Raw genomic sequence first — 15,292 nt, forward strand, 5'->3', positions numbered from 1 at the left:
AGCTATCACGGTTCGTGAGATACAGCCTGATGACAGACGGACGGACGGACGGACGGACGGACAGCGGAGTCTTAGTAATAGGGTCCCGTTTTTACCCTTTGGGTACGGAACCCTAAAAACATATTACTGATCACGACTCAAATGGCACCCTGTATACATACCGGTTAGCATATAACTCATATAAGTAACGATATTTTGTTGGATCCCAGTTCTTATAATATAAGTACCATGATACATACTTTCTTATCAATTAAATGAATTATTTAGTTTTATTACAAAACAAAGAAGTAATATAGAAGTGAAACGTACGTGTATAGCGTGTGGCAACATTAAGTTTAGCTGCACTCACTTTCACCACAGGCTACTGTCAGTCGTGTGTCAGTTCAGTATGGCGCTTATGAGATGTCCAGTTAAAATTACAAATAATTACAAATATGCCGTGCTGCTCCATTTTGGAGTGTAAAAACACCAGCCGGACAAAAAATATTAGACATGGAGGCATTTCATATCATCGGTAAGCATTATTTCATGTAATATTTCAATATTTTTTACATTTTCGGTTTCCGCAAGGATTTTTGGATTGTTTAGTACAAAAATCAAATTTATGTAAATGACATAAGGTTGATACGAGGGTGAATTGAAAAGTTTTGAGCCTAACCTTTAAAATAGAGACGAGTTTTTATAACAATTTTATTTCTCTACGTAGTCTCCAAAACTATCTATACACCTTTGCTACCTTGCTTCTAACTTCATTATTCCTTGTAAAAAAAAGAATCTTTAAGGTGATCGAAATATTCAGTCACAGCTTCTTGTACCTTTACCTATATCCGTCGAAAAATTCCGTCCTGCCAAGTGTTTTTTTAGGTTCCGGAAAAGATGATACTCGGAAGGGGCCAAGTCAGGCGAATTGGGTGGATGCGGCAACAATTCAAACCCACAGTTATGTATATGTGCGTAAGATTTCGCTGCAGTATAGACAGGAGCTAGGTCTTGGTGGAACAACACTTTTTGGGATATCATACCAGGTCTTTTTATTTTAATTTATTCGTACAGACGTTGTAACAGGGTGCAATAGTAATCAGCATTTATGGTTTTACCCTTTTCAAGATAATTAATCATGATGACTCCTTAGCAATCCCAAAAAACTGAAGCCATTACCTTCTTCGCTGATAAAATGGCCTTAGCTTTTTTAGGAGGTGGGGACCCTGACCTTTTCCATTGTAGTGATAGTGCTTACGGCGATATTTGGGTCGAAAGCTGCACTTAATGCAGAAAGCAAGCCGCTTTGATCAGTGATACTAGGGACCAATCTGAATGATTTCATCCGAGGAAACACAAATTTCATCCACCAGAATTCAAGATGGCGGACCTTTTCCAAAATGGCGGCTGCAAAATTTAAAAAAATTGTAGACACAGAACGGCTGCACCGATTTTAGTGATTGATATATCAATCAATTCGTATTAACACCTGTAATTGTAAAAAAAATATACCATTTAAGAAATTAAAGATGGCGGCCAAATATTAAGAAAATTGTGATTTTTTATTTTCATTTTTTTCCTTTTAATGAAAATAACAACTAAATATTCTATGATATGGTTACATATTCTTTTATTTAAATGAAACCTGATAATATTATCTACAAAATAAAATAAAATGCTTGACAATCCGTCGAGTAGTTTTTGAACTATACGCATTACAAAAAGCGCGTAAGAGGCGCCCAAAACGGCCCGCTCGCGCCAAAACTGAGAAATTTGATATTTCTTTATTTTCGAAGGTAAAAAAACAACAGAAAATATATTTACTTTATTTAATGGGCTATAAATAAATATTTTTTTATATTTTCGCTTGATAAATTAAAGATGGCGGCCGAATATTAAGAAAATTATGACATTTTCTAGTTATTTTTTCCTTCTATTAAAAATATGGTCACATTCTATAATATGGTCACATTATTCTACTTTAAAAGAAACCTGATTAATATTATCTACAAAATAAAAAATATGCTTGACCATCCGTCGAGTAGTTTTTGAACTATACGCATTACAAAAACCGTCCGAAAAGATCCGCTCGCACCAAAACTGACTACTTTGATCATTTTCTTCATTTTCAAACGTAAAAAAGGACAGAAAATGTATTTACTTACTTAATAAATGAGATGAGAGAGATAAATAAAAATGTATTTCCGCTAATTATTTACTCCTCTTTCTCATTTTCATCCTATGTTGTTGAACTTACAGAAAAGAAAATTCGTATGAAATCAGAACAAAATATTCCATATATACTTAATTAAATTAAATATATATGAAATATAGAGATGAAATACGCCAAACTGTCCCGCCCTCCATTATTATTTCAATGTGTGTAGTATTAAAATAGTAATGGAGGGGCGAGACAGTTTGGCGTAGTTCATCTACTTAATACTTGATTTATATATTTTTTACTGAGGTGTGCCAATAAAGAGTAGGTATTCTGTCTATCTATCTATTATACCTTACGTTTTTGCAGCTGCCTTTGCATAATTATGCTGCATTGCACTGTGCAGGGTAGACCCATCCTCCGACACGCGCGGCGCATTGTTTCGCAGCCTTTTTTATTTACAGCCGCAATGGTCCAGGTATGATTATTTACGCCATATATCCCTGGCTTCAGACCATTGCGGTGTCCAATTGTCATTGGCTGACTTCCAACCCCAAGAAAATGGCAATGGCACAGAAGCATAATCAAAAATAAGGGCATTGCCCCATAAGTGGCCCACTTGATGTGACACAAAGCGCGTGTTTGTGTAATGCTGCCGATGTTAGTGGGATGCTGGTTACCAATTTATTTTGAGTAGCAAATAGTTGCGTACCAGGTTGACCTACAAATGTGCTGTTTGTGTGTCAGATAGATAGCAGGTGTCATTTTCCAGTATAGCCATGAATTATTCAGGAAGACTTTCTAATGACTGCGATATTTCTTTCAAAGCTGGCGTAACTTCAGGGTGTGATAACCATGTTTTGAAGCAAGACTTCTTTTCTTTTGTACGGAAATAAGGAGTAGTGTCACAACCTGTAAAGGTGTGAACGCCACGAAGAGCAGGACCCAAAGTATTAGCTATTTTATGAACTTCAACATAACGGCGTTTATTTGCAATCCCGATCAACAGCCATATTTTTTCAAGAGTACCAGCAGATCTCAGGCCTCATATCTACAACTGGTACAAAAAGTAAATGCGAAGAGAATAGACCTTGTATGGGATAAAGATCTGCCAAATAGCCGAGTTAGACAAGAACGAGAAGGAAGACGGGCAGGCATTCGACGAGCCGCTGACCGAGCTGGCCTGCAAGAGTGGCCTGCTCTTGACCGGGACTGCAAATAAACGCCGTTATGCCGAAGTTCCTAAAATATCTAATACTTTGAGTCCTGACAGATCGACCTCTTCGTGGCTTTCAAGCCTTTACATGGTGTGACACTACCTACTTCTTATTTCCATACAAAAGGAAAGAAGTCTTGCTTCAAAACGTGGTTGTCAAGGTTGTCACACCCTGAAGTTACACCAGCTTTGAAAGAAATATCGCAGTAAATAAAAATGGCTGCGAAACAATGAGCTGCACGTGTCAGAGGATGGGTCTACCCTGCACAGTTCAATGCAGCACATGCAAAGGCAGCTGCATAAACATAGATGATCTACGCCACACTGGGCGGGACATTTTGACGTAGTTCGTCTCTATATATTTAATTTAATTATATGTATTAGGTATATTTTGTTCAGATTTCATATGAATTTTCTTTTCTTTTTACAGACTGTATTTACATAAAATATATATACAGTGGTACTACTGAAATAAATTCATAACTAGCTTAAATCTAAAATAGGCTCTTGAGGCATTGTACCAAGGATGCTGGCGGCATTTCCTCGTTGTATCGCAATGCTGATACGTTGTGCGAGGAAGCCGTCAGCTCTTCGGTCACCTCTTTTCTGTAAGTTCAACCGAAGAAAAAGAACTAGTAAAAGACGAAAATGATAAAAAGCGGCCAAGTGCGAGTCGGACTCGCCCATGAAGGGTTCCGTATTTAGGCGATTTATGACGTATAAAAAAAACTACTTACTAGATCTCGTTCAAACCAATTTTCGGTGGAAGTTTACATGGTAATGTATAGGTGAACCAGAATCTATTGAGGGTGCGCCATGTTGCGGAATTTCACTGGAACTAATTTTTTCATACTACACTGAATTGTCACCCTATACAAGAGAATAACAGCGCCCTCTTGACAATTATCATATATTACTGGTCAGGCTATACATCATATATTTTTTTTAGTTTTATCATTCTCTAATTTTAGAAGTTACAGGGGGGGGGGGGGGGACACACATTTTACCACTTTGGAAGTGTCTCTCGCGCAAACTATTCAGTTTAGAAAAAAATGATATTAGAAACCTCAATATCATTTTTGAAGACCTATCCATAGACACCCCACACGTATGGGTTTGATGAAAAAAAAAATTTTGAGTTTCAGTTCGAAACCCGTATGGGGAACCCCAAAAATTTATTGTTTTTTTTTTATTTTTGTGTGAAAATCTTAATGCGGTTCACAGAATACATCTACTTACCAAGTTTCAACAGTATAGTTCTTATAGTTTCGGAGAAAAGTGGCTGTGACATATATTTTTTCGGACAGACAGACGGACAGACAGACGGACAGACAGACAAACAGACAGACATGACGAATCTATAAGGGTTCCGTTTTTTGCCATTTGGCTACGGAACCCTAATAAAAAGGAGTAAATAATTAGCGGAAATATATTTTTTATTTATTTCTAGCTCATTAATTAAAGTAAGTAAATATATTTTGTCCTTTTTTAACTTTGAAAATAAAGAAAATTATCAAAGTTGTCAGTTTTGGCGCGAGCGGGCCGTTTCGGACGTTTTTTGTAATGCATATAGTTCAAAAACTATTCAACGGATTGTCAAGCATTTTTAGGGTTCCGTAGCCAAATGGCAAAAAACGGAACCCTTATAGATTCGTCATGTCTGTCTGTCTGTCTGTCTGTCCGTCTGTCCGTCTGTCTGTCCGTCCGTATGTCACAGCCACTTTTCTCCGAAACTATAAGAACTATACTGTTGAAACTTGGTAAGTAGATGTATTCTGTAAACCGCATTAAGATTTTCACACAAAAAATAGAAAAAAAAAAACAATAAATTTTTGGGGTTCCCCATACTTCGAACTGAAACTCAAAAATTTTTTTTTCATCAAACCCATACGTGTGGGGTATCTATGGATAGGTCTTCAAAAATGATATTGAGGTTTCTAATATCATTTTTTTCTAAACTGAATAGTTTGCGCGAGAGACACTTCCAAAGTGGTAAAATGTGTGTCCCCCCCCCTGTAACTTCTAAAATAAGAGAATGATAAAACTAAAAAAAATATGTGATGTACATTCATTACCATGTAAACTTCCACCGAAAATTGGTTTGAACGAGATCTAGTAAGTAGTTTTTTTTTTATACGTCATAAATCGCCTAAATACGGAACCCTTCATGGGCGAGTCCGACTCGCACTTGGCCGCTTTTTTTTATTTTGTCAATAATATTATCAGGTTTCATTTAAATAAAATAATATGTGACCATATCATAGAATATTTAGTTATTTTCATTAGAAGGAAAAAAAAATCACAATTTTCTTAATATTTGGCCGCCATCTTTAATTTATCAAGCGGAAATATCAAAAAATATTTATTTATAGCCCATTAAATAAAGTAAATATATTTTCTGTTGTTTTTTTACCTTTAAAAATAAAGAAATATCGTCAAATGTGTTAGTTTTGGCGCGAGCGGGCCGTTTCGGGCGGCTGTTACGCGCTTATTTTAATGCATATAGTTCAAAAACTACTCGACGGATTGTCAAGCATTTTATTTTATTTTGTAGATAATATTATCAGGTTTCGTTTAAATAAAAGAATATGTGACCATATCATAGAATATTTACTTGTTATTTTCATTAAAAGGAAAAAAATGAAAATAAAAAATCACAATTTTCTTAATATTTGGCCGCCATTTTTAATTTCTTAAATGGTATATTTTTTTTACAATTACAGGTGTTAATACGAATTGATTGATATATCAATCACTAAAATCGGTGCAGCCGTTCTGTGTCTACAATTTTTTTTAATTTTGCAGCCGCCATTTTGGAAAAGGTCCGCCATCTTGAATTCTGGTGGATGAAATTTGTGTTTCCTCGGATGAAATCATTCAGATTGGTCCCTAGTATCACTGAGCAAAGCGGCTTGCTTTCTGCATAAAATGCAGTTTCATTTTGCTAAGCCCTATCACTATTGTTAGGATTGCACTTTTGACTCTTCGGTGTATTGTGGTGGACCCAAGTCTCGTCCATAGTTATGAAACGACCAAGAAAAACTTGTGGGTCGCATTGAAACAGATCCAAACAATCCTGTGACACTGTATGGCGGGTGCGTTAATTTTCAGCTGAAATTAGTCTAGGTACCCACCTAGTCGAAACCTTAGAAAATCCAAGATCCTTGGTGATTATGTTTGTACTCGCTCATAGGAAATGCCAATCGTCTCCGCTATCTCTGCAACTTTCAACCGCCTGTCATTCATAATTATATCTAGTATTTTATTGACATTTTCGTCAGTAAAAGCCGTTATTGGTTTAGCTCACCTAGGTTCATCTTCAACTTCTTCTCTGCCGCGTTTAAAATCTGCTACCCATCGTTTAATAGTGGCATATGATGGAGCGGATTCTCCTTAAGTCTGGCACATGTCTTCAAAAATTTGCTTTGGCGTTAAGCCCTTTTTTTGTAAGTACTTTATGACAGAACGGTGCTCAATTTTATCCATTCTAAAGGAAATCGCGAACCTCTTTTAGTAATTCATGAGTAATTCGATCACAAAATGTGCAATTGTGACAGAAGAAAAACAAAAGATAGTGCATTATGATAAAAAAATATGTACCTAAGTCATACGTCCCAGTATTATTTTTTCCTTTTATTTTCATTATCAACCTCAGGCTCAAACTTTTCAATTCACCCTCGTATCTACTTAGCGTAAAAGTCATGTACGGGTGCGCTATTCGGCCACAGTGCGAGGACCATATCAAAAAAGTTATCGATGTCGATGTTTGTATAAATACACAGTTCGTTTTGTTTATGTTCATACATGTTCTTAATAATTTATTTTTGTTTTTCCTCTAGATGATAATCGTCTAAGTGTAAAAAACGCCAATTCTTGTGATAAGTTTCCAAGCAGACCTCAGGCTTCGTGCCTGATGCAGGCCGGCTCACGGGCAAATAACCGGAACAACGCTAGGAAGAAGGAAGATGATGGTTGAGCGACGTGTAGCACGTAACTGAGGACGCGGAAATCACGCGGCGCGGGGTGTGTTTGTTAAGGCACAGAATAAGTAATAGGTACTAAAGTCTATTTATTCTTTCCGTAGACTAAAATGACATTTCATGTGTTGCTAGTTTTTTACGTCTTATAAATAGTGATGTGCTACAACCGGTACTAACCGAAAATAAACTATTGGGAGGTACTTATATTTGTTGATGAAGTGTCTGTAACACAATGAATGGATAACCCGTGACGTGCTAAAAGGGGACACTAGGAGAGGTATTAAAAATATGAAATAGCGTAGGTAAAAATGCCATCATTTTGAGGTATTTAGAAATTTTGTATCCAGGTCTATACACAATATTTCTAATATTTTAAAGCGATTTTATTGTAAGATTAACAGTCACATCGAAGCTACATATCATATAAAACCGCTTTCAATAGAACTTGCTAACTATGTAAACAAACCGCCATACTAAAATTGACACTGAATGTCAAATTACTAGTAACTTGTGTTTACATAGTTAGCAAGTTCTATTGAATGACACTTTAGCTCATAATGCACCAAGTTACTCATCTTATTTCTCTACGTATACTGTATAAGTTTTATTTAAATGAGAACCTTACTTTGTACTTTTCGTGACCTGTTTTATAAAGAAACCATTTAGAGTTAATTTTTTGTTTATTTTGAATCTAAAATTAATTTAATATTTATCGGTTATTCACAAACCGAAATCAAAGATCATCACTGTTTGTTTTAAGCTGGCCACATTATTTCTACGTTTGACATTTGTGGTTGTCATTTTAGTCTACGGAAAGAATAAATAGACTTTAATTAGGTATTAAACAACTGTACCGCTATTCGGAACCTAAAGTATATATTTGAGAGAGTGGCAACACTGTAGATGATCGTTATCGTCCTTTTCTAGCATATACGTCCCTCTCGCTCCCACTGCCATCACCACCGCAGTTGCTCAGTCTATTACTTTTTTACCAGCAATTTATTCAATCATTGGCTTGCTGTTTTTCCTACGAGAAGGTCGTACAGCTAAACTGCGGTGAGTCTTGAATATTTCCCATTCCAGTTTAGCTATCGTTCTGAAAAACAGTTATAATTAACGGCTTTTGCCGTTCGAAATAATACTGTTAATTTATTAGTCCCATAATTTGTCTAAACAGATGGAGGATCCAGAACCTGGAGAATTATACGTAGTATTAAATACAGTACCAAGTGAAAACGCTACTAGAGTACTACCCGCCATAGAAATGGAACAGTCACGCAAGCGTTGCGCGTCTCCAGATCCTGGACCCGAACCAAAAAGAGCGATGTCTGATAATAGCAATAATGAAATGCTAAACAATTTGGTAGAACAGGTCAGCCATATTCAAAATGTCTTACAACAGCTCACACGTGGCAATAACGTAGCTCGGAATGTAGCGGCCCCTCATAATAATTATAGTGATAACGAAGAGGAGATTTGCTTAGACACTAGTGGAGACCTGTTTGAAAACGATACTGTTCCGCCTGCTCCACCAAAGCAGGAGGATTTCTCCTTAGGCATACATACTAGCTTAAAAGAGCCGACTATATTAAAATCAGACGCGTCTCGTTTAGACAAATTAAAAACTATTCAATTTTTTGAATCTAACGAATGGGCCGATGTCCGTTATGCAGAAACCCAAAAAAGATTTTGCTCAACTCCTGGCTTTACCGACCTTGAGTGTAATGAAGAGATCAAAGCGTACGATAAATTTAATCATTTAAGTAACACAGAAAAAGGTTTCGCTGCGATCACGCAAGGCCTTATTAAACAACAAGAAGCGGTCGAAAAAGGTATTCGCTCGCTTCTGTCATGGCTGAAGACCACTGAAATGGTTGATTTAGATACAATAGAAAATAAAATTAAAGAAACGTTCTCTGACGAATTCAAAACAATTTCAAATGATCTCTTACAAATGACGTGTGGGCACCGAGCTGATCTAATTCAGCAGCGACGAGAGGCAATTTTACGCTCTGTTAAAGACAAATTCATAAAGGCTAGCCTTCGTAAAATACCCCCAAATTGTGAATACTTATTTAGCCCCCAAGCTTTTACAACAAGCATAGAAAAGAACGGAGGAATGAGCAAAATCTTTTGGCCCTTAAAGCAGAATGCCAGTAAATTAAACACAATAAGTAGTGGTGGCGCCACTGCGCCTACACAAACAAAATCACAAGCGCGCAGCTATAATGACAATAGTGTTTTATACACTAGTAACCCCGTTACACAACACAAACAAATGGCCCCAGCGCATGGAGTGCCTTATCCTTATTATTCGGTTGTGTTACCTCCTGCGCAAGGAGTACCGTTTTACAATCAGGCTGCCATACCGCCTATGCCTATATCCATTCGACCTGGGCAAATATTTCGTGCGAAAGTGCCAAGAAACAATAAACAAAATAGAGGAGGCCAGGCCGCAAGGGGCCGCTCAAGAAAGTTTTGACTCGAAATTCCAAGCAGGGCGCTTACAGAAGTGCCTTGCAATGTGGGAGAGGCTACAAGCACCCCACTATATTTTAAGAATAATAAAAGATGGGTACCGCATACCATTCTCCTCAAAACCTCCACTAATTATGGCGCGAAAAGAGCTAGTGACAGTGCCATATTCTCAAGAAATGGAGGTTCAAATAACGTCTCTAAAGTCGATGGGCGTTTTAGAAAAAGCTCAGCATTCGCCAAGCTTCCTTTCAAACCTATTCCTAAAGAAGAAGGACGATGGCACATTTCGACCTCTACTAAACCTAAGGGGTCTGAACAAGTTTATTTGCACAACGAAATTCAAACTGATAAACCAACAAAAAGTGCCATCATTCCTCCAACCCAACGACTGGTTAACAAAGATAGATTTATCGAACGCATATTTTCATATACCGGTTGCTACAAGTCATCGGAGATTTTTGAGACTGACGTTTCGAAACACTTTACTCCAAATGACGTGTTTACCCCAAGGCCTGGCAACAGCTCCAAAAATATTTGCAACATTCACAAATTGGATAGCCCAGTTCATTCGCAGCAAAAATATACGGACTCTAGTCTACTTAGACGACTTTCTGCTTGCAAACCAGGACCAAAACAAATTAAAGAGGCAAACAAAATTTGTAGTGAGCCTATTAGAATTATTGGGCTGGCAAGTAAACTACAAAAAGTCAGTGCTCAATCCACAACAACAAATAGAGTACCTGGGCATAGTTTGGGATCCTCTAAACAACTGCAAATACTTGCCAAATCGAAAACTGATAAACATAAAAACAAAAATACAACAAGCTCTGTGGACGGAAGCTCTATCGTTAAAAGAATTGCAAAGCTTAATAGGAGTGTTGAACTTTGCAAGCCTGGTAGTGCCACATGGACGACTGAACTTCAGAAGACTATTGAAATTCGCAAATCAAATACTGAACGAACCTCCGTTAAAGATACAAACTCTGCAAAGGGAGGTAATAAAAGACTTGAAGTGGTGGTCCTGCCACTACCTGACCTACTCCATGCTCCATATACAACCCGCGACCCACTACCTGTCGACAGATGCATCGGGCAAAGGCTGGGGCGCACAATTGAACAACCAACGCCTATGCGGCTTATGGAAGCCCCAGGAAGTCTGCCAACATTCAAACACGAAAGAAATGACAGCAATACTAAAAGTCTTAAAGAGGCAGGGTCAAACTCTAGCAAATTCCACGGTATCCGTACAATCCGACAACAGGACGGTCCTGTCCTACTTACGGAACCAAGGGGGGACAAAGTCAGAGTCCTTAATGAACTTGACCTATCAAGTTTATCTTGTTCTACAACAATACAATATTCAACTGAACCTACACCACATACCCGGGAGGTACAATGCAGAGGCAGATCACCTATCACGAGGTTCGGCACAACCAGAATGGCATCTCCTCCCAAAACTTACCAAAACTGTCTTCAAAAAATGGGGAACTCCCCAAATAGATCTATTTGCATCCAAGAAGGCTCATGTAGTGAAAAGATATGTAACACTGGATGTGACAGACAAGGAAAGCGAGTTTACGGACGCATTTTCCCGACAATGGGTTTACAAACTCGCGTGGGTATTCCCGCCTCCCTTTCTAGTGCCGAAAGTCCTGTCACATTTAAACGAGGCAAAGGGGATATACCTAGTAGTAGCGCCCCGCTGGGAGAAAGCGTTTTGGAGACCCGACCTGAAGTGCCGTGCAGTAGCAGCACCCTTCACAATACACAACATAACCCAAGTGCTGATCGACATGAACACCAACAAAGCACCAACGAAAGCACAGGACCTATATCTGGAGATATGGAAATGTGGGGGTGGTGCCAAGCACTGACAACATGGACACCTGAGCAACTCCATCTACTTGGCTCAAGCTGGAGGGATTCAACAAAAAAGTCATATACAAGTGCCTGGAAGCGATGGTGCATTTGGGCCTCGCAAAACAAGGTTAGTTGTCACACTCCATCTGGTTCAGACTTAGCTAGATTTCTTTCAGACCTCTATCTAAAAACCAAACTATCATATAATACCATAATATTCCATAGATCAGTAGTTTCGACACTATGCAACCCATATAGGCAAGACGTTCTTAGTGGACATCCCTTAGTGACTCGGGTTTTAAAATCTATAGCAAACAAAAACCCTAAATCACACAAACCTCCTATTTGGGATGTTGATATTGTCTCAAACTGGCTCAAGCAAAATTTTAGAGGTGCTACCAACCTTTTTGATTGTTCCCGGAGAACAGCATCTATTCTATTACTTTGTTCAGGCCGCAGAGTACACGATCTTACGCTCTTGTCCATTGACCCAAAATTATGTCAAATTACAGATAAAGAAATTGTATTCTGGCCTGTTTTTGGTTCTAAAACGGATAGTCATAATCATAGACAGTCAGGCTGGAAACTTAAGTCTAATCTAGAGGATCAGTCAACTGACCCTTATTAAAATGTCAAAAGAAAGAAGAGATGTATGCAACAGTAACAATCTCTTTCTCACAGTACGGGGTCCGCCTAAAAATGCATCTAGAACAGTAATGGCAAATTGGGTAAAATCTTTATTACAGGAGGCCGGTATCACAGCCCCAGCTGGGAGTACACGATCTGCAGTGGCCTCCAAGAACTGGGCAAATAACCTCGCCCTGGATGACATCCTATCCCGTGGAAACTGGAGATCTTCGGCTACATTTACAAGGTTCTATAAAAAAGAAATTAATGTTCCTAGGCCCAGCTCAGTCCAAAGTTCATTTTTCCCTGTGTAAGATATAAAAGTATGTAATTCATTGACCAATCTGAGATGGAATTCATATAAGGATCTGACTAATAATCCTAAGACCTAGACAGAAATGTAATCAAATATGTATCCAAATTGTTATTTTGTGATTTAACTAATTAATACCCTATGGGTAAAAGTAAGATAAGCTCAAACAGCTTGTGTTTGACTATTTAAATTAATCAAGAAATAGTGCCTAAGATAGATCAAATAAACAATTCAACATTAAATTTGTTAATTGAAGCTACTAAGCTATTGTTTAGCTCTGCAACTCGGGGATTTATTAAGGCATTAAGAATATAAGATTGTAATTGTAATTCTACAAAGTCAGAATAAGAATTATTAATATGCTATAAGAACACTATGTATGTGTAAAGAAAACAGTGATTAAGTCTGTGATAATAAATAAAAACCTGATGATTTGTTTCATACTTTTTATTTTATTTCCTTAATCTGTTAACAATACATAAATAAAGGTGTTTTCACATGTTACATTGTATGTTTAAAGACCATTTATAGCTCCTAGTGAGTATTATATTCTTTGATTTATAGCCTACATTTGGCCTGTAGGAGGTTACACTTCATCCAACTTTGCTAACTCCTCAAGAAATGGTGAGGTTATCATATAGCTTGTACCACGTAGATACCATCACCATACATACACAGATTTACACTAGCTCGCTCCACACTGATCCCGAGTGTTTAAAAAAAAACAAATAAGGTAAAACATTAAACATTATAAAGTTATCACATTGGCTTGCCACACCACCAGGCGATAACAAACACGTCTCAAATATATACTTTAGGTTCCGAATAGCGGTACAGTTGTTTAATGACGGCGTTTTACACAAAAATAAAACGCCAATTAAATAACTTACCCTATTCGGAACCTAAAGTTTAAATCCTGCCTGGTATAAATATAATTTGGAGACAATGATTGAATAAATTGCTGGTAAAAAAGTAATAGACTGAGCAACTGCGGTGGTGATGGCAGTGGGAGCGAGAGGGACGTATATGCTAGAAAAGGACGATAACGATCATCTACAGTGTTGCCACTCTCTCAAATATATACTTTAGGTTCCGAATAGGGTAACTTATTTAATTGGCGTTTTATTTTTGTGTAAAACGCCGTCAGTATTATCATACAGAACGGCCACGCACCGCCCCGCCCCGACTCGCATTACCTCGCCCCGCGACTGGCCGCGACATGAATCTGTTTCGGCGTCCTCTCAGTACTGCGACTTACCCACACATGCACAATGACGCGTGTACAGACCAGGGATGTTGCGGATGCCGATTTTTTGACATCCGCGGATGCGGATGTCAAGATAGGTACATAAAAAACGTCAAATATTAAATTTTAGTAATTTTTATTTCAAAAACTCGGCCAAGTGCGAGTCGGACTCGCGTTCCAAGGGTTCCGTACATTAAGTCCCACTCACGCTTGACTGCTCATTTCTAATAGGTTTGTTGGCTAATGACTAAATTACCTAGTAGTCTAGCACTTACGCCGATGCTAAGACGTTCCTGTACCGACCTGTTCCACATCCGCATCCGCATTAAACTCCGCATCGATTTTATGCAGATGCGGATCCAGATGCGGATGTTGAAAATAATGCGGAAGTTCCGCGGTTGCGGATGCGGATTTCCCCCACCCCCCCTTTTTTTCGAACCGTCCCCCTCTCCATAAACTAAAAGCGGTCAATTCGTATTCTGGAGACCACGAAGAACACATCCATACCAGTTTTAGGTATTTAGAAGAGATGTCTACGAAAATCGTGAAGGAGACGACTTTTGTTTAATTTTCCTATACCTAGACTAGTTCTTGACCCGGGGGCACATCGCCGTATTGTCGCTGGACTGTGACCGTCTGTTCCTAGTGCACGTGGATAATTACCATAATTGCTATTATTATGAACACGACGCACGCAGGTTGGTTGGGGCTATTTAACTTTTTGAATGGCATATTTGATATACCAATTTTTAATAAAAATTACTGATCTGCCTAGAAACTTACTGAAACATTTTTTTAAATTGACTATAGGTAGCTACTATCAATAGTTTCAATGATACCTACCTAATATGAACCTAATTATATTTAAAGCGGACAGTGCACCAAAAAGTAGTTTAATTACCTAATATCATATCAGTGCACTCAACCAAAAATTTGTCCGAAAGAAAAGTCATACAAGAATATTACATCTTTTTTGATTACTGCACTAAATTAAAGGTCTCTTTAAATATTCACAATATGAATAAAAACATAAATTATTTAAGATAACAATCAACAAAGTGTCTCAAATAGATACCCAAGTTTTCATTTTCAATTAGGTAAGGTAAAAGATAACTGCGCTAGAACAATTCGGGCCCGGGCGTGGCTTCCGACACCGGTCTCGGACCGTTGTTATGATTTAAAAAATCTTTCTTAGGGGTAGGTTAGGTACCTACAGGCATGTATGGTTTTTTTTCTATCAGGTAGCTACTGGCTTACCTTTCTGGGAAATGCGTTTAATCACGGTGGACATTTCTTTAACCCTGTACCTGTGGCAAGCTTGAGATACATAACTAATAAGTACAGAGACTTTGGGATTAATCTCAAGTTTTTTGTGGAAAAACATAATTACCCCTCTCTCCCCCACGTCAATTTTGGGGAGATTACGCTTGACCCC

This window comes from Cydia amplana, chromosome 7 (genome assembly GCF_948474715.1).
Source record: "Cydia amplana chromosome 7, ilCydAmpl1.1, whole genome shotgun sequence".
In the NCBI taxonomy this organism is placed as follows: Eukaryota; Metazoa; Arthropoda; class Insecta; order Lepidoptera; family Tortricidae; genus Cydia; species Cydia amplana.